Here is a 21,637-nt window from a genome sequence, read left to right on the forward strand (position 1 = left end):
GGGATCTCTGGATAATCCGTAATTCGTTTGCAATTACAAAACGAAAATGCCGTTTTTCTGTTTTTTGTTTTCAAAACGAAAAACCAAATAACCGTTTTTGGTGTCAGAATCAAAAAACGAAAAACCAATTAAAAACGGTACGTTTTTCGTTTTTGGCGATCATTTTATCGTTATTCCTTTTTGAACAAAGAATGAAGAGAGTTCGTTTTTCGTTTATAAACCAAAAACGGAAGTCACGTGGTCTATTCCTTTTTTGGAAGCTAAAGTAACCGGTCACACTTTCAAAATAAAAGTAACTATAGTTAGCGAGGTGATTGTAGACTAAAACTGAACTAATATAACGTTTTTTAGTACAACTAAAGTAGCACTGGGTGTGAAAAAAAAAACACTTTAGTTAACTCAAATAAAAATAAAAATTAATAAAATAATAACTCTTAATAAAATTAAACATTTGTAAGACCATTGGTGACCTCTGTAGCTTCAGATTAAGACAAGTGAACTCATTTTATATGTAGCTTAGGATAGCAGGTAGCCTATTTATTTATAAGTTTCCATTATTTAATTCACATTTTAGTTTTGTAACATATTTATAGCCCTTCTTGCTATGTGGAAGCTCAACCAGCAGAGGTCACTCTACCCCCTTCTGTGCACTTACTCTTTCTGTGGTGACAACAGGCAACAAAGGCTTGACCTTTTGACCTGCCTTCAAGCTCCTCTTTCTATGGCACTATAGCTGCTAAAAACTCTCAGCTTCCACCATCTACTGTTGCCCCTTCTGTGTCAAAACAAAACTCTCCCAAAACAAATCTATAAAGTTGTATACTTTTTATTTTCCTTTGCATTTAAAATATTTCATCTACTTAACTAACATAATAAGTATATTACACTGGAGAAAAATGCAGCTTGTACTTCTCATTAGTTATGTAGACCTACTTGTATGTGAAACCTAGCATTACTCAGTCAAAAATGATCTCTAGCTCTGGGACTTTCAGATCATTTAGTGCTTTTTTTGGGGTTTAATTCTGTTTGATGAACCACCAGGGAAAGGCAGTGCTCTGTACTCTTGGTACTTGTGTAAAGTAAAATAAAAGTGAAGTTAAATCATTTAGTTTTTCTCCCTGGTACTCGTGTCAGGGCCTCCTAGATTTTACCCAATACCTGGAGGATGTGAGCCTGTGCACTGTGTGCAGGGTTTAAGGACTGATGATAGTATAGCAAGACTGGCCCCAGTCACCTACCATCACTCTCTCTTCAAATAAATGCTGGACTGGCAGGACAAAGCAGCACACCACTCCTTCCTCCGGCACCATAAAAGGGCCTTGTTGTCACTTTCAGATTGTTTTACGGTGTGTGCTTTAACCTTACACCTTTAACCTTATAATTTATTATCCTCAGGTTAGGTAGAGTAAGTCAAATCTGACCTAAATCATAAGCATTCAAATGGTACTTACAACTTGTTCAGAAGACTTCTTTGTGGTCAGTTCTTGCTCAAGGTTTATTAACAACAATACAGGTAGACAATTGTTTGCAATTAGTATAATAGTTATTTATTAATATTTTAAAAATAAAAGTTAAACCAAAAACTAATAGCAAAGTTACAATATAAAGCAAGGTCTAAATCAAAGGTGTAATCAGCTGGGTTTCTGGCGTCGAGAGATACCGCTCAATCAGCATCTGCCTGTTCAGTCTTCTCATCAGTCTTTTATACTCAAACTGCCGATGTCAGACTCTCTTCTGCTGTCATCAATTGGAGAGCTGCCAAGTCTTCCATGACCCTTTTAAGGTGTTTCCGACGTAGCCTGCCAGCTCTCTTCTTGGCCCATTTCCTCTTTGCCCTTCTTTTCTTCGTCTGTAGAATATATACCTTATCTACAGCATTACATCTTTCTTAAAAGCTATTTTTATCTAATACATACATGCTCTCTACTCTAACTTACTTAATATAAACATCTGTATCTACTCCTTGTATATGGTTAAATATACATGCATATTATCATAGTAATTGGTATTATTTTTGTACATAATTTTCCAATACATTTTTATGCAGCAATACTACTTGGGTTACATAAAGGTACTACTAAGCAAAACAGACGTTAAACAAGACACTTGTAATTGCATAATCATCATCTTCATGAACAAGATATTTACATCATGGTTTATGGTAAGCCACATCTTTGAATTGTGGCACTACTTTTGTGGAATTGGATGATGTCAACTTATGTCTTTAAATACAAATGTACATCATAATGTACAATGGTACAGTGAAGCAGGACTCTGCATTGCAACTCTTTCACTTGCATACCGTAAAACTTCAAATAATAGCCCGGGCTTTTATTTTCCCAAATCGTCGAACTGCACCGGCTTGTATTTGAGACAGGCGTCTATATGAGACAGGCCTTTATAATTTAGTGTTGAGATGTTGTTCCTAGAGTCTCTAATCTCTAAAAATCTACAAATGCTCCACTGAAACTGCGGTCTTCGTGAAACTGCGGTCTTTTACTATCGTGTTAATTGATTTTGATTAATATGCGCGAGGGAGAGAGAGCAATACAGCCCTCGTGTTGTTTGAAGACGTGAGAGTGCGCGCACGCGGTACGGGGCGCTCTCTCTGCTCGTTTGCGCCCTGTCAGGCGCAGCAGTCATTCTATTCTACATCACTCACCGATCAAAAAAGGCTTTGGCGGCCGGCAAAAAGCGGACGATCCGACGGGTTTTAGAAGATTAAATACAACCCGAAACTAAAAAAACAGACCCGGCCTCTATTTGAGACCGTCCTTTATTTAGCCAAACCTGTCGCCACACCAGGCGTGTAAAAGAGACAGGCGTCTATTTGGGACTCGGCTATTATTTGAAGTTTTACGGTATATGCCCTTAAATGATTTACAAGCATAGTGGGTGAGTGAAGACTAAAACCTACTGTAAATGTTATAATGTTAAGGTTATATTATACTTTTATACATTTATACTAGTTCCTCCTCCAGGTTGTGGTTATAGCCTCTGCAGTGGACAGATGTAGATGTAGCCAGAGCCAGGATGTCATTGTGCCAATACAGCCTCCTCCTGAGAGCAACACATTCCCCTTGTAGGCAAGGTAAGGCAAGGCAAGTTTATTTATATAGCACATTTCATACACAATTGTAATTCAAAGTGCTTTACATAGAAGAAATTAAAATAATCAAAAGAAATCTGAAAAAATTAAAACAGTTTAGAATAAAAGATAAAATACAGAAATAATCAAATGAAATCAGAGTAATTAAAACATAAAATAAAATACAGGGCAAACAGTCGGACGAACAGTGGCACAGTGCTCATTCAGTAAATGCACAGCTAAACAGAAGTGTTTTGAGTCTGGATTTGAATGTGACTACTGTAGGAGCACATCTGATCTCTTCTGGAAACTGGTTCCAGCTGCGGCTGGCATAGTAGCTAAAAGCAGACTCGCCATGCTTAGAGTGAACCCTTGGTATTTCTAGCCGATGTGATCCTAATGATCTGAGTGATCTGTTGGGTTTATATTCAGTGAGCATATCTGCAATGTATTGAGGTCCTAGGCCATTAAATGATTTATATACCAGTAATAATACTTTAAAATCAATCCTAAAAGTAACTGGCAGCCAGTGTAAAGACCTGAGGACTGGTGTGATGTGTTCATATTTTCTGGTTCTGCTCAGAATCCTAGCAGCAGCGTTCTGTATTAGCTGCAACTGTCTTATGGTCTTTTTGGGAAGGCCAGTGAGAAGTCCATTACAATAATCCACCCTACTGGTGATGAAAGCATGCACAAGTTTTTCTAAGTCTTGACTGGAAACAAAGCATCTAATTCTTTGCAATATTTTTCAGGTGATAGTATGCTGATTTAGTTATTGCTTTGACATGACTACTGTAGTGTTTTACATCTGCTTTACTGAAGTTATAGATAATAAATAATGTTCACCAATCTTTTTTACATAAAGTGTGGTGTTGGTTGTGTGTGCATGTGGCAAAATCAGTATGTTAAAAAGCTTTAACATTTGTTGACCCCCTGCAGTTTGCCTACAGGGCTAACAGTTCAGTAGATGATGCAGTCAACTGGGGTCTGCATTATATCCTGCAACACCTCGACTCTCCAGGGACATATGCAAGGATCCTGTTCGTGGACTTCAGCTCAACGTTCAACACCATCATCCCAGACATCCTCAGCACCAAACTTACCCAGCTCACTGTGCCAGTCTCCAACTGTCAGTGGATCACAAACTTCATGACTGACAGGAGTCAGCAGGTGAGGCTGGGAAACATCACATCCAGCACCAGGACTATCAGCACTGGCAGCCTTGTTATCAAACTGAAACCATCTTTTAATCCTTATGTGTCTCAGTGTTATTAAGCAGCTATATGTACCATTGCAACATACAGAGAGGTATACCATTAAAAGCCTGCTGCCATTCTGTAATAAACAAAACTAATTTCTCAAGGAACAAAAGTAGACACAAACACTTTTTTGGGTTATTTTATGTGGACATCAAAGTCACATTTTAACAATGAACACATATACAACAAACCAAATAAACATGAACATAAACTCAATCCAGTACCTTTCATCCCAACATGTATTAACACAAACCATTTGTAATCAAATCATTCCCCACTCCAAAACTGGTAGAAATACATACAAACAGCTGCACATTACTTAAAACAGGTTAACAATTTCTAAATAAGTATGAACAAAACTAAAACCAAAAAAAAGTAATTTCACAACTTAATCCCGGATTGTGTCCCTTAAAATGTTAATAACATCTCCCATCCCTGTCACTTCAAAATGAACATCGGCAAAACTGCCGTCCCTACATATCGGGCAGCTGGACTCATTGACAAGCCATTGTTGAATGCAGCGTTGGCATCCAATAATGCTGCGGCAGCATGGGGTCGCCACGGGGTTCCTCATAGCATCTGCAAGATTCATAATAGAAGAACAATGTGATCACTGTGCTGTCCTCATACAGAAAACACAAAATTAAAGTTTTATCAAACCTGGCTTTGCAACACAATTAATATTGTAAGATATTGTACTTTGTTCTTGCAAGTAAGGTGTGGAAACTGATTTGGTATGAACATTGAGATATGAAAATCATATTTCAATATAACACATTATATGCACAAAGCTAAGCTTAGGATGATGATTGAGTACTAATTTGCTTATGAGTAGCCTTAAATTGGTGTTCAATATCTTTTGAGCTCAAATCCATCCTCAGCACTGCTCCATTGAGTATAGTTTATTTCTGTTGACCATTTTTATAAGTGCTTCTGTATTAATGTATACTGTCTGGTATGTAGCAGAAGGGAGTTACAAACTCAGTTCACTCTATATCTTGTTATATTGTGACACAATACCTCCCTACTTATGATGTAGGAAGATGCAATTGTGACACAGAAGAGTGTTGGAACATGTTAACAGGCTAGCGAGTTACTAACGTGTTGTTCTAACAATAACGGAAGCTAGCGATGTCAGGTTAATCTGGGATGTTGTCTAAGCTGTATTTAGTAGTATAAACAACTAGAAATGGTAGTAAATGATGGTTCAAAGCAGAAAGAAATACAAAGCTAATACGAGGCTTAGACGGAGCTTACAGCCTCGAAGCAAACAAAACACAGCAGGCAGCTAGGCAGACAGGAGCAATCGATCAGGATCAGGAACAGCAATCGAGCAATCGAGGTATGAGCAATCGAGCTAATTACCTTGTCCTCCTCCTCTTCCTCCTCTGTAGCTCGTTGTAAGAGCTTTCGCAGAGGGAAACAATTTTTCTGGATTTCACTCCTACAGGAAAGAACAAACATTAATTGATTTTTGGTTTCAAAGACACAGCTTACACCCAGTGCTGGCGTCTAGAGAGAATCTGTACATATAATGACATTAGGTAGCCAAGCCTGACTCTGTTAATTCAGATCTGCATTTATAATGACTGTAATTAGTTACTATAATTTGAAGAAGTATCTTAGGTAAAACGGGATCGGGTAAGGGAAAATCCCTAATTTTAATAGGCTGGGCTCTGACTGCAAGGACGTACAGCCCATGAAATGTATACTACTAAAAAGCTTTAACCAAATATTTATATATGAGAACCTGCTTATCACCTGAAAGTTTTCTGAGAGAAACATAAGACCATACTCCACAGTGTTATGCCAGTCAAAGACCCTTTTGATGACATAGAAACCTAGAATAAAATGAATAGACTTAGGGGAACAACTGTTTTATATCCAGGTGGGTTACTTGTATTGACAGTTGACACAAAGACTGTAGTCCTCAACTGAAATATGTATTAGTAATAAGTATTACCACTGTGTCAACAAAGTATTTATGTCCACTGTTTGTTAAAGCCATTTACACTATGGTTTTTTTTGTGTTGTATTGTTTGAATATATTAAGAACATGTTAGTGGACTGCCTTAACAGTTTCAAATATCCAACATGGCATTGGGAAATAGATAAATTAACACATTTTGAATAAGTAAAGAGTATCCACTATGGCTTCAAGATGTAATCTCATCTTAGTAGCTTGCAACAGATGAGGGACATCTTGACCTAGGTTGTCAGTAAGTTAATTTTTCAAATTACATTATAATTTACCATTCAAATACCTGTAACACTAAGAGTCAAATACAAAGATTTTCAACAAATCCAGAGTTGGACAAACTTCAAAAATACTCTAATCTACCAGTTGTCCCGCTTGACTCCGCCAGTCGATTGCCCTGTGCATCGCACAGGACAACATTTTCCTCTGTGCTGAGTTCTGTTTTGACCTTTAAGGTCATGGCTGGCACAGTCGCTTCTTGACTGGTGAACTCAACGTACAAGGTTGTGCCATCCAAAATTAGATTTCCCCTCTCCACCCTTTCAATGGATATGTTCCTTTGAAGACACAGAGAAAGACACACAGGGGTGGGTGGTGTGGTTGCAGAGAGAGACCGATTTTACAAACAAACCCTCTATTATTTATTTAAGCAACACATCCTACTACTAATTCATGGTTCCCAAATCTTCTTAAACATCAAATTGAAGGACTTTCAATGTTTTCCACACATGAACTTTACTTGGGTGGGCCACACAGGTACATTAAAGGGTGGTCCAATCACAATACAGGTTCAACTTTGTGATGTCTGTCAGCCATCTGTGATGGACGATGGCATCGTCTATCAGCCAACCCTATACTATAACGATCCATACAAACTGCATGCACAGTATTGGAAAAAGTATTTTGTGGGCAATTTGTTACTATATTTTTTTCTTTGGTTTCATACCGTGTAAAGATTCTGGACGGACGTGGGGGTGGAGGTCCAGTATGGCCAGTGGAAGCTGCTGGAAATCTAAAATTTGCTGCTGATTGTACTGCGGGTTGAGCTGCAAAATAAATTGATTAACAGATTAGATGTCAACTGTTAAATATATAATAAATTGATAATTGATTAATGTCTTGAAAAAAATATAAGTTTTATGATATCAGCCTCTCATTTGTGAATATGTTCTGGTTACTTTTCTCCGGTCTCACAGTAAACACAATATCTTTGGGTTGTGGACAAAACAAGATCTTTGAAGACTTGATGTTGTGACATTTTTCACTATTTAAGTACATTTTATAGACCAAACAACTACTTGATTAATAAAGAAAATAATTGTCATTTGCAGCCCTACTTAGTTGGCTGGGTGGTTGAGAGGTAGGGCCCTCCTCATCTCCCATGACCTCGCATCGGCTGCCAATTGATACTTCATCCAGGTAGCCACCAGGGCTGGGCAGCACCACATCCCCGCTGTCCAATATTAAATAAATACTGGATGGAATCAGCTGAAACAGTTACAGTACAGTTACAAGATTTTTAGAAGGTTGTTGTCACCTATATAATTTTTTAATGTCACACACATGCGTGCACACCTGTTCCTAGTCCCTAACTAACCTTTCTGTCCTTCACTTCTGTATACACAGGCACACAAATACACACAGTATGTTTCCCAGACAATTGCTGAGTCGTAACATATAAGGATTTTGAATCAGCTGGCAGGTAAACTTTGGGGATATGATCTGAACTTTGGTACAAAATGTAGGCTAGTAAACATTTCCTGTGATTTGTCATGATATGCCGGGTGCAGTGTTATATTAAGTAGGCATATGAAGTAGGCAATAAGAAGAATAGAGCTTGTTAAAGAATGTATGCTTAATACACACAAATGTTTGAGAAAGCACACCAAAAACTACATACCAAGTGCCCAGGATGCAGGGAGCAATAAAATCTAACTAAACATTATTAGTAGTAGTAGTAGTTATAGTCTTCATTAGAGTAATAGTATAGGCTAAAGACAAGATAGTTTCAATGTTTGGTGGGTTCATGCCAATACACACATAACCAGAAAAGGCTTAGAACAAAAACTTAGCGTAATTCAATGAGGCTAGTAAAATGCGAGAAGAGTACAGTGGAGGCACAGTGGAATTCATTTGTTGCATTTTCATATGACCACAATTTTTCAGCCCGCCAAACTGCTGGTGGGAGTGACCCGCCACCGCTGAGATCCACTCGCATTTGGCGGGTGTTTATGTCGAGTCCTGTTTAAATATTGCCACTCAGTCATAGAGTCAATCTTCAAAGTTACATTGTTAAAGTTTTCAGATTTAATTACTCTTTAGATAGGCCTACTTTACATTTTATCCAGGCAAGCGAAAAACATGCTTCCAGCTGCACCCCAATACAGTAAAGTTTTTAAGAAATAAAAGTTGTACAAACCTTGAATATACGGGCAATATTGCTCACAGAGAGATCAACATGCCGAATGTTAACTGTTTTATCGCTACGCCAAAGGGTCACTCTCTCCTGATGGAACATTTTGAATTTCGGTGGAAAAGGTGGATACAGTCTTTTTATAGTTTTTTTCCTGACAAAGTTTCGGCCTCCGTTGATCAGGGTTGGTTAAAATTTAGGTTTTGGTTTAGATGAGCCAATCATAGGCAGAGAACGACACGAAATTGGTGTCCATCAAGTGTGTGCGCGCTTATTCAAATAGTTTCCTAGGTGACGATGCCCATCTCCACATGGCCATGGCCATTTCACAGAAATACACCTAGAACCAGACCAACACTGAAGACAGAAGAAGAGAAAGTTATATTTGGATTTACAGGTAGATATTTGGAATGTACAGCGTCATCTATATAGGCTACCTTATGTATAATAACGTTACGAATTTACCATTTTGCCGAAGATTACTTTAACCTTAACTTTGAACAAAAGCACAGCTTGGCATCTAATGTGCCCAGCTCACCCAGTAACGTTAGCTGTTAACAATAGTTTTATTTTCTTTATATTAAGATAACATTTGCCATGCTAAAAGTAATCATAATTAAATTGGATAGGTTTAGGAACACAATAATTACTCATAAGACTATGTTGGTAACACTTTACAATACTGTTTCTTACTTACTGCATAACTAATAAGGAATTACTGAAGAATTAATAGGTAATTCTTCATTAACACTTAAGTCACTACTGTTAACTAAGGAAGATATGTTAACTAATCAGTATGTAATAGAATTTTATGATTGTGTATCAGTTCAGTATCAGTTAGTTAATAAATAACTAATTAATTATGTCATACCTCCTGAAGAACTACTATTAATTATGGTTCAAGAAAAATAACTATGAAGTAACTACTAATGAACAGTCATACACAGTAGTTACTACAATATTCCGTTTTATTTTAGCAGTGGAGTGGTGATGAAGTACACAAATCAAGTACTTGAGTAAACGTACAGATACCCCAATAAAATATTACTCCAGTAAAATTATAATTAGGCCATTTTCAAAATTACCTTAGTAAAAGTACAAAGTTAATTAATTTTTAAAGTACTTTAAAAGTAAAAAGTTTTAGTCATTCTTCAGCTCTAATAAGAAAGATAAGTGCATACATTTACCTATAGGATATATTGATTTGCAAATAACTTTTTATTTCATTAGCAAAACTTATCATAATGTACATTACATTCATAGTGGTTTTTTTTTAGTTTGATTTGAGTCAGAAGTATGTGGTAATTCTTTATTAATTATTAATGGGTTCCCCATATTTTCACTTTAGAATACTGTTTCAGGTTATCAGTTGCCTAATTTCTGGATAATTATTTGATAATTCTTTTTTAATTATTAATAGGTTCCATATATTTTTACTTTAGAATACTGTTCCAGGTTCTAAGTAATTCCTGAAGAATTATCTAATAATTATTTATTAATTAACAATTCATTTCCTTATATTTTCACTTTAGAACACTGTTTCAGGTTATCAGTTGCCTAATTCCTGAAGAATTATCTAATAATTATTTATTAATTACTAATAAGTTCCCTATATTTTCAGTTTCCCCCAGTCGGTGCCTCAAATACATGACTCTACTCAATGGTGTTCTATGCTGAGGAAAACAGACACACAGTACTGTATACAATATAAAACTAATCTGAGTTTAGTTATGGCAAAGCACTTGTGTATGGTTCCTTTCTGAAGTTGATTTCTTACAGAACACACTCACAAAACCACACAGGCAAACATTTAACTTTAACATTATATGTATTTGTTAAAATTGATACTTCTATTAATAACATTAGTTAATAAGAAAGGTCACAGCTCAATGTACTTTTCTATGACTGTTCATTTGTTACTTCTTAGTTATTTTTCTTGAACCTTAATTAATAGATAATTAGTAGTAGTTCTCCAGGAGGTATGACAGAATTCTTTAGTTATTGATTTACTAACTGTTACTTAACACAATCATAAAATTCTATTACATACTGATTAGTTATCATATCTTACTTAGTTAACAGCTGTGAAGAAGTAGTTAATGAAGAATTACCTATTAGTTCTTCAATAATTCCCTATTAGTTATGCAGTAAGTAAGAAACAGTATTTTAGAGTGTTACCACTATGTTGTATGTTAGACATAGGCTAATGTTAGATAAAATGGACTTACTGTTGTAAGTTAATGTTACTTGACATGTAACTTAACACTAACTTAACATGAAACCCACAAATGTTTGATGCTGTGTTGTTTAAATTACTTCAATTTCATGGTCATTGTACAAGATATTTGTCACGATTTGGTCGTCTGTCACAGTTTGGTTTGTTCATGTCATGTTCCATGTCTGTCATGTGATTCCCTGTTTGTCATTTGATCCTGTCATTTCTTGTCATTGGTTGATCGTCTGTTCATTGTTCACAGGTGTCCCTTGTCTTGTCATTAGTCTGTGTATTTAAGCCCTCATGTTTGCCATGTGTCTTTGTCAAGTATTGTTTCCTGTAACCACTGTTGTGTAAGTCTTTGTCCACGGTTTTGTTTCATGCCACGTCATGCTTTTGTTTTATGTTTAAATCTTGTTATGTTTATAAATAAATACTGCACTTGGGTTCTTGCTACAACTTGCCTCCAGTAGATCCCTTACAATATTACAGTTCCTACTAGTGACTGTAGTAACGTTACACGCTTCCTTCCCGCCTTGTTATTTTTATAACGTTAAAGGGTTAGTTCACCCAAAAATGAAAATTAAGTCATTAATTACTCACCCCCATGCTGTACCAACCCCGTAAGACCTTCGTTCATCTTCGGAACACAAATGAAGATATTTTTGATTAAATCTGAGAGGTGGATCACTGCTACATAGGCTGCCAGAGGGAATGAAACTTGACGGCCCAGAAAGTCATTAAAGAACATGTTTAAATATTCCATGTGCCTACAGTGGCTCAACTATAAGTTTATCAAGCGACGAGAATACTTTTTTTCCGAAAAACCCCCCCATAAATAACGACTTTATTCGACTATTCCTTTTCATCCTTGTGGGCCTGAGACGAGAGTTCAAGAGATTTCCACGACGCATGCGCGAGAACTGAGAAGAGGACGTTCTTCTTCTAATAATTCTTGTTCAGTTCTCGCGCATGCATCGTGGAAATCTCTTGAACTCTCGTCTCAGGCCCACAAGGAAGAAAAGGAATAGTCGATTAAAGTCGTTATTTATGTTTGTTTTTTCCGGAAAAAAAGTATTCTCGTCGCTTGATAAACTTATAGTTGAGCCACTGTAGGCACATGGAATATTTAAACATGTTCTTTAATGACTTTCTGGGCCGTCAAGTTTCATTCCCTCTGGCAGCCTATGTAGCAGTGATCCACCTCTCATATTTAATCAAAAATATCTTCATTTGTGTTCCGAAGATGAACGAAGGTCTTACGGGGTTGGTACAGCATGGGGGTGAGTAATTAATGACTTAATTTTCATTTTTGGGTGAACTAACCCTTCAAGTTACGTACCGTATGCATGCGTGTACACCATGTTGTTGTTGTTATTGTGTGTGTGTGTCTGTGCATGGCCGTTTATGTGTGTTAGTAGGCACCCAAAGTAATGTTAGTCTAATTTAGCCTTCAGTTGTTATGGCCATATTGTCTTGTGTGTGTTCTATGGTGCTGCTCTCTGTCCTGTGCTACCAATTTAGTGTTTTTGCTCCAATGATCGAACTGAGGTACAACTCTTTCATAGCTGTGCTCCACTGACTCTAATGCGAAAGGAGTCGTTTTCTAGCTTTTTCTTGTATTTTTCCAAGATATGGTTCAAACACTGTTCCTGGGGCACTTGTAGTAATTACAGTCGCTACCCAGAGAGGTTGAAAGGAGAAGTACAATTTATTCCCTTTCAAAAACCTAAAATAAATCCAGAAAAATATACGCTGTGGGTTTTTCCATAATGTAATGTTAGTTAGCTAACGCTAGCTAACTTCCTACTGAATGTGACGTTATATAACCCGACTGTTACACTTTGTAATGATTGTAATAGTGAATAGAGACGGGCTTTAGCTTCCATCTTTGTTTTTTCACGTCTGTTTCAGTCTGTTTTGAGTCAGCCTGAATACAACCTTCTGCTTCTTTCTGTGATGCTTTTTCCAAACATTAGCCAATATTTATCCAGGGAGTGCAGTAACTTAATAGATTGTGGCAAGCCATGATAAAACTCCCACACATTGGCCAGTTTGTCGGCCTTAGCAACTGTAACTAAGGGGGCGTGACTTACCGAAGGGTCTTCAGCTTTTTAAGGCACAGTGCATCAGGCACGGAGACTCATCCTTGCTTTGTGTGAGTTTCCTGTCGCTCCTCTTCCTTTCTCTATCCCACGTTCCCTCTATACCCCCTAAAAGCCTACATAAACTGTCTGAGTTTTCCAGAACAAAAGTGGGTACCCAAGAGTTTATCATTGACTCAGGATGCAATTCAATTTTTTTCAATTCAATTCAATTTTATTTATATATCGCCAAATCACAACAACAGTAATCTCACAGCGCTTTTCATAAAAGATCAGGTCTAGACCGTACTCTGTGATGTTATTTACAGAAACCCAACAATTCCCAACCAAGAGCAAGCACTAGGTGACACAGGCAAGGAAAAACTTCCTTTTAAGAGGCAGAAACCTCGAGCAGAACCATGGCTCAGGGTGGGCGGCCATCTGCCTCGACCGGTTGGGGGTGAGAGAGAGAGACAGACAGAGACAGAGAAAGAGACAGACAGAGAAGAGATAGCCAGAAAGAGAGAGAGAGAGACATGGAGAGAGAGCCAGAGAGAGGGAGCGGAGGAAGGAGGGGAGGGATGGGGAAGAGCAGCCTACACAATGTACAGACAGTAACGGCAATGTTGCCATAGACAGAGCGAGTAATGGTACAGATATCCAAAGTAATGTCCATGATAATAATCGTAATGTTAATGATTATAATAACAGTAATAATAGCAGTAGGACTAGTAAAAATCATTGGAAGCAGGGGTTGTCGAGCAGGAACATGGGGCAGCAGGTGACTTGCAACCACAGATCCAGACTCCACAGCTCCAGAGACAGAAACACCTGCTGGAAGTGATAGGAGGAGAGAGGAGAGGGACGAGAAAGCACAAGACTACGGGAAAGGGAAGAAGTTGAGTTAGTGAAATGCATTAATGGGATGAGGTTGCATACAGATGGAGAGAAGGAGGAGGAGAGAGTAGCTCAGTGCATCATGGGAAGTCCCCCCGCAGTCTAGGCCTATAGCAGCATAACTAAGGGATGGTTCAGGACTCACCTGAGTTAGCCCTAACTATAAGCTTTATCCAAGAGGAAAGTGTTAAGCCTACTCTTAAATGTGGAGATGGTGTCTGCCTCCTGAACCCAAACTGGAACCTGGTTCCACAGGAGAGGAGCTTGATAGCTGAACGCTCTGGCTCCCATTCTACTTTTGGAGACTCTAGGAACCACAAATAACCCTGCATTCTGGGAGCGCAGTGCTCTGGTGGGGTAGTAAGGTACTATGAGCTCTTTAAGATAAGATGGTGCCTGACCATGAAGAGCTTTGTAGGTGAGAAGAAGGATTTTAAATTCTATTCTGGATTTTACAGGAAGCCAATGCAGAGAAGCTAAAACAGGAGAGATGTGATCTCTTTTCCTGGTTCCTGTCAGAACACATGCTGCAGCATTCTGGATCAGCTGAAGAGTCTTTATGGACTTTTTCGAGCAGCCTGATAATAAAGAATTGCAGTAATCCAGCCTAGAAGTAACAAATGCATGGACTACTTTTTCTGCATCATTTTTAGACAGGATGTTCCTGATTTTTGCAATATTAGGTAGGTGAAAAAAGGAAATTTGCTTAATATGAGAGTTAAACGACATGTCCTGATCAAAGATCAAAAGCCATCATGACAGGGCACCTGTGGTTCTGTTAGTGTCGTCTGTGATTCTTCACATCCCAAGACGTGAACTTGCTTGGCTTGTTAGGCCTGCCCCAACAAGTGAGATAAAGTGGCATAATAGATAGAAACAGAGCTGATGGAACACAACTTTTTTGCTGTGCATGTTATTGCATGTTGTCCCTTACCTACAAAATATTTTTGCTTTGGTCTTCTCAGTTTGAGGAAATTGAAATGTTAAAGAGGATTGTGAGGATAGACTTCTTACCATTGAATGAAAATGAATAAATGTTTTGTAAATAGTAGAGTATGTAGCACCATCAGCACCACTTTTCCTAAGTTATATATTTTTACTTTTCCTTATTTCAGGGTACACAACAAGTACATCTGCTGCTCACAAGATGGCACTTGAAAGTTATTTGGAGACAATAAAACACATGAGGCTGCAAGGAAGAACATATGAGGACATTTATTATACTCTCGTCTCCATGGGCTTGGAAAAGGGTGGTTCCATACATAATATAAAAAAAAATCTGTCTCAGATATAATCTAAAGCAGAAGGAAGTAGTGTCCAACACTCAGCTAGAAGCTGCAGTAGTGCAAGCTGTTCAAGAGGTGAGTTAAGATAAAGGGTATATATAACACGCAAAATTTACCTACTTGTCATGCAGGGTATGTTAGTATTTATCTACCATGACCCATTAAGAGCTTTTGACACTGTCTGTTCAGTAGCCTAGTTACTAAGTATTTTCCTCTGGCTGATACTACTAAATTTAAAAATATTGATATGAACTAATGAGCTTAACAACAACTTGTATTTTGATGTTATCAGACAGGACCAACGTATGGTCGGCGGATGATGGCTGGGTATCTAGCCAGCAAAGGCGTACATGCCTCTCAACAACGTGTTGCAGCTGCACTACGTGAGTCCAGCCGCCATACCACAGGGCACGCAGTCAAGTATGTTTTCACAGAAATTCCTCATGCCATACTTTGCTCTTAATTGTGAAATCCTGTGGTTTATTTTAAATGTTATCCTTGATCACATTTCTTTCTCTCTCACTCACATAATTTCTGTGTATGTTTGTGATAGTAAAGCAGATAAGGAACTCCCGCACACTATCGTAACTTGCAATTTAAAATGAATATTTATTAACACACAACGTTTCCGTCACACAACCTTCATCAGGAGTATACAAATGTTCAAAATCATCTCTTTTCAGACAAAAACATGACCAATTACCAGAGCTCCATCTGCAAACAATTAAGCTCATTGGAAGTACATAATTAGCACCACGTCACAAACAATTACAAATTGTAATAGTTACAACAATTTTGTCTTAAAAAAGATGATTTTGAACATTTGTATACTCCTGATGAAGGTCGTGTGACCGAAACGTTGTGTGTTAATAAATATTCATTTTAAATTGCAAGTTACGATAGTGTGCGGGAGTTCCTTATCTGCTAAAACGACTAACTTGTTTGGTCCTATTATCCGACGCACCTATCACCTGCAGGTGTGCGATGGAGTTTGTTCATTAATTGTGATAGTAAAGCAGAAATGGGTTAGTAAACCAGGACTTCTTCAAAACAATGTCCATTATATCATTTGTAGTTTGTATGCTAAATATCAATTTAATTAATTTCTATTTTAAGGGGCACAAAAGGTTTTAGGTTACCCAGAATGCAATTTAGCCTAAAATTATATTATACATATATATGCTTCTGAAAATCAAATAAAAATGGATATTGGGTCAAAATATATTTATAAAATGGGTCCAAATATATTTGGAATCAGGTTTGCAGTCATGTTTTGTTTATATGACTTTTAAGTATCCCATTGTAAATTGTATCAGAGTGAGCTGAAATATTTAGCAACCTCATCAAACCCTCCAGAAAGTATTTTGATGGCTATATAACATCTCATGTAAGTAAAAACAGGCTAAATTGTGTTTTATGTGAACTGCTTGTTTAATGTCACACAACCATACGCGTTTTATCAGTGTTCATCCATCTGTATTATCCTTTTTAGGGATTAAGAAACCTGAATCCCGTGCCCTACCATGCAGCATACATGGGTCAAAAACTGCATATTGACCAGAGCGAGAAGATGGTCATGTTTGGCGTGACATACGTCGTAGCCATTGATGGCTACAGTGGTAAATTGGTTGGCCACTCCACCATGCCAATTAAAAATAACCTCACCATTTATGATGAAGTTTACAAGTGAGTATGTGCCATAATCTTCAGTAATGTGTACTTCAGCATTAACATACATCTATAACTAAGATATAATGTTAGCATTTTTACCCCTTCTCCTGTTTATGCATTTTAATGAACTGTATAAAGGGTTATTAGAATGACCTACCAATGTTACCAGCCTGACATAATCCATAAATGTTGAAACATGCAAATGATAATCTCTCTTACTTACTAGATTATGGAATTTGCTAAACACACACATCTATATATATATAATATATATATATATAATTTTATTTACATATTTAAATAGGTCTGCAGTTCTCAACTATGGACTATGGGATCAAGTCAGAGTCGACCATGGTCGAGAGTTCCTCTTGTCTCTCTTTGTACAAGACAAGCTGTCAGGGTACAGATTGGACCAAGAAAGGCCACCATATTTACAAACACAGTCAACAAAGGTATGTGTTTTTCTTTCTATAGACGCTTTCAACGGTACTGCGCATGTGCATTACTCTGGCCCAAACTTAACTTCCGGCAGACTTCCGCAAACAATCCATAACAAGTAAATAACCTTAGTATTAGCTAGTATTTCTTGCCAGTCGAAGAAAATAAACGTTACTTGGCCAAACAGAAATGTGATAAGGTCACACTACCAGACTCGTTGTCGTTGAACAAACATTTGAGACAAGAATGTTTTTCTACCGACGTGTCTGATTTACGTGTTTCCCACAGAATGAAACTGTGGCGGCGGCGGGGTTTTATAAGGTTAACATAGCTCTCCTTTTTAGCTAGGCTCCTTAGCTTGCTAATGACTTTTTTTCAAGGTGGGTCTCCGACATTGACAGCGTGTTGGATGGATCTGTGTAGCGTTGTTCATGATACTAACCATTCAATACACAGACTGGTCCGCTGTCAATGTGTTTTTGCAGAAGAGAGAGAGAGAGGGAGCGATCGAGCGAATGTGCGCTGCATGCAGCTCTGCAGTCAAATACAGATTTTCCCATCTTAAATAGTAAAAAACACAGAAATCGATATGTGGCGGTCAGCACTGATAATGTGGTGGGCCACCACAAATAAATGTATGGGAAACACTGTACTGGATATCACTCAGATAGCCTACACATATTTGAATACCGCTGTCTCCATCTTGGTTAGGAAACCTTAAAATTTTTATTTACAAAATTGCGTTTGCTCCTGAGGTCAGGTTGCACCCCACAGCGCAACAACCTGATTCCAGGTCTGGGCCGGTGCATCACCCAGAGCCGGCTCTCCCTATAAGCGAACTAAGCGGCTGCTTGGGGCCCCGCCGCCACTAGGGGGCCCCCTAACTACAGATGGTAGTCGCCGGCATCGCCGCTCAAAGTGTAGGGCGCGCCCCACTGGTGGAGAATAGAGACGTGACAGGTGGGGCGCGCCAACGGGAGGAAATTTTCCTTTTTTATGCCTTTATATCTCTATTCGTTCATGGCGAGTCCGCATCGTCAACTTCATCTTTGCAAAGACGCAGAAAACACCAGTTTATTAATAAACAATTAAATGTCTCCTTGCCATTTTTTACACATTCATAATCATTAGCCTATTTTTGCCGGTTCGTGCGCTTGAGTGCGGCTTTATAACACTCGTGTATAGCCTATTTAAGTTATTAAATCAATATAAAGGGGCGATTTGTCCACTAATGGCTTAAATAAACAACTACTAGTCGGAGGCAGCCCTTATTCCACATATTTTTGAACCAGCAGGATTGAGCGTGCAACCCTGAGCGGAATGAGCGAGCGGAGGAATATTCAGAAATGCGCTCTCCGCTCACATGCTCTGATCGGAACAAAGGAATATTAAAATAATTAATCATTAGTTTATATCTCATACACTGCCCATCATTTTAATCCCATATCAAACACAGTAGCCTATGTTATGTCTATTTTAATTTTTTTAAATAGACCTGTCTTGCCAAATGGATTGCTCTTCTTTTCTTTTTTTAACAGATTGCAAAGTGGCACTTTTATTTCTTTTCTATTTTTGAACTTGATACACATTTTGACACAGCTGCACTTTTATTTTCTCTATTTTTGAATTCCATGCAAGTTATGACACAGCTGCACTTTTATTTTCTTTATTTTTGATACTGCTGTTATGTTATTTGATGTAGATAGTTAGTTTGTAGATACTACTTGTTACTTCAATAAATTGTAACATTTTAAGCTTGTTGTGTATTTCATTAGCATTAGTGTTGGGGCGATGGGGGCAGGTGGGGCTTGAAAATTCCCCCTTGTCCAAAGTGGGGAATGACCTAAAAAGTTTGAGAACCACTGCGTTAAGTCAACCAACCGTGTCAGATCGTTGTCTTCCCTGGACTTGGAAATTTGACCGCAAAAATTAAACGAGTCTATCCATCGGGTGCAGAAAAAAGAAGAATATGTTTAAATCACTTTAGAAGGAAGCAAAGAAATTACTGGTCCAACTTCTCCCTCTTTTTAAAATGTGGAAATGGGAAAAGGAGTTCAAAGATCGAGACTCAGCAACACCTGTAGTAGGCTATATGCAACAACTTTATTGAAGATTTGTTAGATTGGGGAGAGATTGTAAGTTGCTGGTTTGCGGTGGGAATACTCCATTATTTACTGCAAGGCAGGGCCCCAAAATTTTCCTGCTCAGGGTCCCCAGATTTACAGAGCCGGCCCTGGCATCACCCTGGCAACGCGTCTGATGAAACCATCTATACATCAAACTGTATTTCTTGCCTTCATGTTATTTTGAAATCACATATGCCAATTCTAAATGGATTGAAAGCTAAATTAATATCATACTCAGATATGTTCAAATCATTGGACTGTAGAAATATCCGAAAGGAATGCTTGCTGGACTGGTTCCAGATGTTACAATGCAACAATGGCTGGTGTGATCATTAATAAAGTTTTAAATAGTGCTGTTTTGGTCAAGTTGGACAAATCTGCCCATTTCAACTTTCAACCTTCACAGTCTGATAAGCGGCTATGGATAAATAATGGAAATCACAAAATAGATCAAAATGCATGTCAGTATTTCCCATATGTTCATTTATTTGTGGCGGCCCACCACGATATCAACGCTGACCACCACATATTGATTGTCTTTTTTCCCCCAGGCCTTTTTTAAATCGTATTTAAATGCAGAGCGGCGTAGCGCATTTGCGCAGCACATCTTCTTGCTTGTCCCTCACTCTCTCGCTCTCTCTTCCACTCCATCATGAACACAGCTACACACATCTGTCCAACACAATACTGTCAATGTCGTAAACCCAACTCAAAAAAATAATTAGTAAGCATGTAAGGAGCCTAGCTAATGAGGAGAGTTAAATCGATGTTAGAATACGGCTGGGTTTTCGAGGCTAACACGCTGTTTATAGCTGGTAGTCAATATCAACCTCAGTAGTACTCACAGAGTGTATATTATGTAACTATTTTATATCTTTTTTCACTATTTATTTCAGAACCACAGAATTGAACGTGTGTGGCCTGAGGTCAACAACCGTGTGACTTATCCTCTAAAGACGGCAATCATCAATCTCGTGAATCAGGAGAGGCTAAACATGGAAGACAACACTGTGCGTTTCTGCTTGTCAAACCTGTCATGTCAGATTGCCAATATTGGACTTCAGCGTTTTGTTGACGCATGGAATAGCCATTCAGTTTCAGGTATTTGAGGATTTATCAAAAAAAATTCCACAGCACGCAAACACATTTCTTCGGGGTGTTAGTGTGTTTGAGCATAAGTGCCTGAGCATAATGAGCTACTAAGATGGTCCCAACTTGTGTCATTCTTTACAACTTCCATGCTAAGTTTTTTTCCACTCTTGAGAACGGTCAGAATCTGAATCAGCATCTGACAGGTATGTGTAGGATTAGGATCCATCCTGTCATAATTGCACGTACATGCCAGCAATTTTCTATAAGTTCGGACTTTCCATTTGTGATTAATTCAATACACTTTCTCCATCTAGAGGTGTAGGTTAGGAAAATGGACTTGGGAAATGTTCTTGTAGTGACTGATTTCATAAATCCGGTTCAACACACATATGCATGAAATGGTCCTTTTTTTGTTGTCCCTACTCAAAATAATCATCTTTTCCCCAGGTAGAGGCATTCCAAATGTCTTGGCAGAAGGTGGCTGCAGGGTGAAGCTCACTGCAGATCAGCTTCCAACTGCAAGTCAGGCTGCTGACTTGTATGACCAAGAAAATCACGCCAGCCTAACAAGAGCATCAGTCTTTGGTAGAGATCCCTTTGTGGATGCAACGGAACGTCATCAGGCTGAGAGGCGCTTCGCTGAGGCGTATTCAGACATCACAGTCCTGCTTGACGAGACAGTGAACCACAGTTTTGGGCCTGTTGCATGCAGACAGTACAGTAAACATTACCATAGAAACAGGAAACAGCAGTCGGATGGTTGAACGAACAAATGGTACAAAGATGCTCACTAAAAAACAAAGGCCGATTGTTCTCTTATTGATAGAAACATGATCAGCTAGAGTCCTGGTATTGAAGCATCTTAATATCTAAGCAATAGCTCACTTCAGGCTTCAGTATACACTTATTATATCATACTTAAGGGGCACTGTTCATGTTGGGCTGACAACCTCCTTAACTGTGATATAATAGACACATAATCCTGCTTGAACTGAGCTTTTGCTTTTATAAAATGGTTACCAAGTATGGCAAAAACAAAGTGACTGACTACAATTAGATTTTTGTCATGGTTAGATCATGATTTTCTTAC

The 21,637-nt window shown here is 38.2% G+C and overlaps 2 pseudogenes across 1 annotated transcript; one reads left to right on the forward strand and one right to left on the reverse strand.

Annotated features, from left to right (window-relative positions):
• Positions 1-3,289: 3,289 nt before the first annotated feature.
• LOC143740183 (uncharacterized) lies at positions 3,290-12,317 on the reverse strand (annotated as a pseudogene).
• Positions 12,318-15,168: 2,851 nt separating this feature from the next.
• Positions 15,169-21,311, forward strand: LOC143740184 (uncharacterized; annotated as a pseudogene). Its single transcript, XR_013204789.1, has 6 exons — positions 15,169-15,295; positions 15,513-15,640; positions 16,713-16,906; positions 17,196-17,343; positions 20,352-20,556; positions 20,995-21,311. The product of XR_013204789.1 is annotated as an uncharacterized LOC143740184 (transcript).
• The last annotated feature ends 326 nt before the right edge of the window (positions 21,312-21,637 follow it).

This window comes from Siphateles boraxobius, unplaced genomic scaffold (assembly GCF_051911475.1).
Source record: "Siphateles boraxobius isolate OS27281-9 unplaced genomic scaffold, OSU_SipBor_1 17, whole genome shotgun sequence".
NCBI lineage: Eukaryota > Metazoa > Chordata > Actinopteri > Cypriniformes > Leuciscidae > Siphateles > Siphateles boraxobius.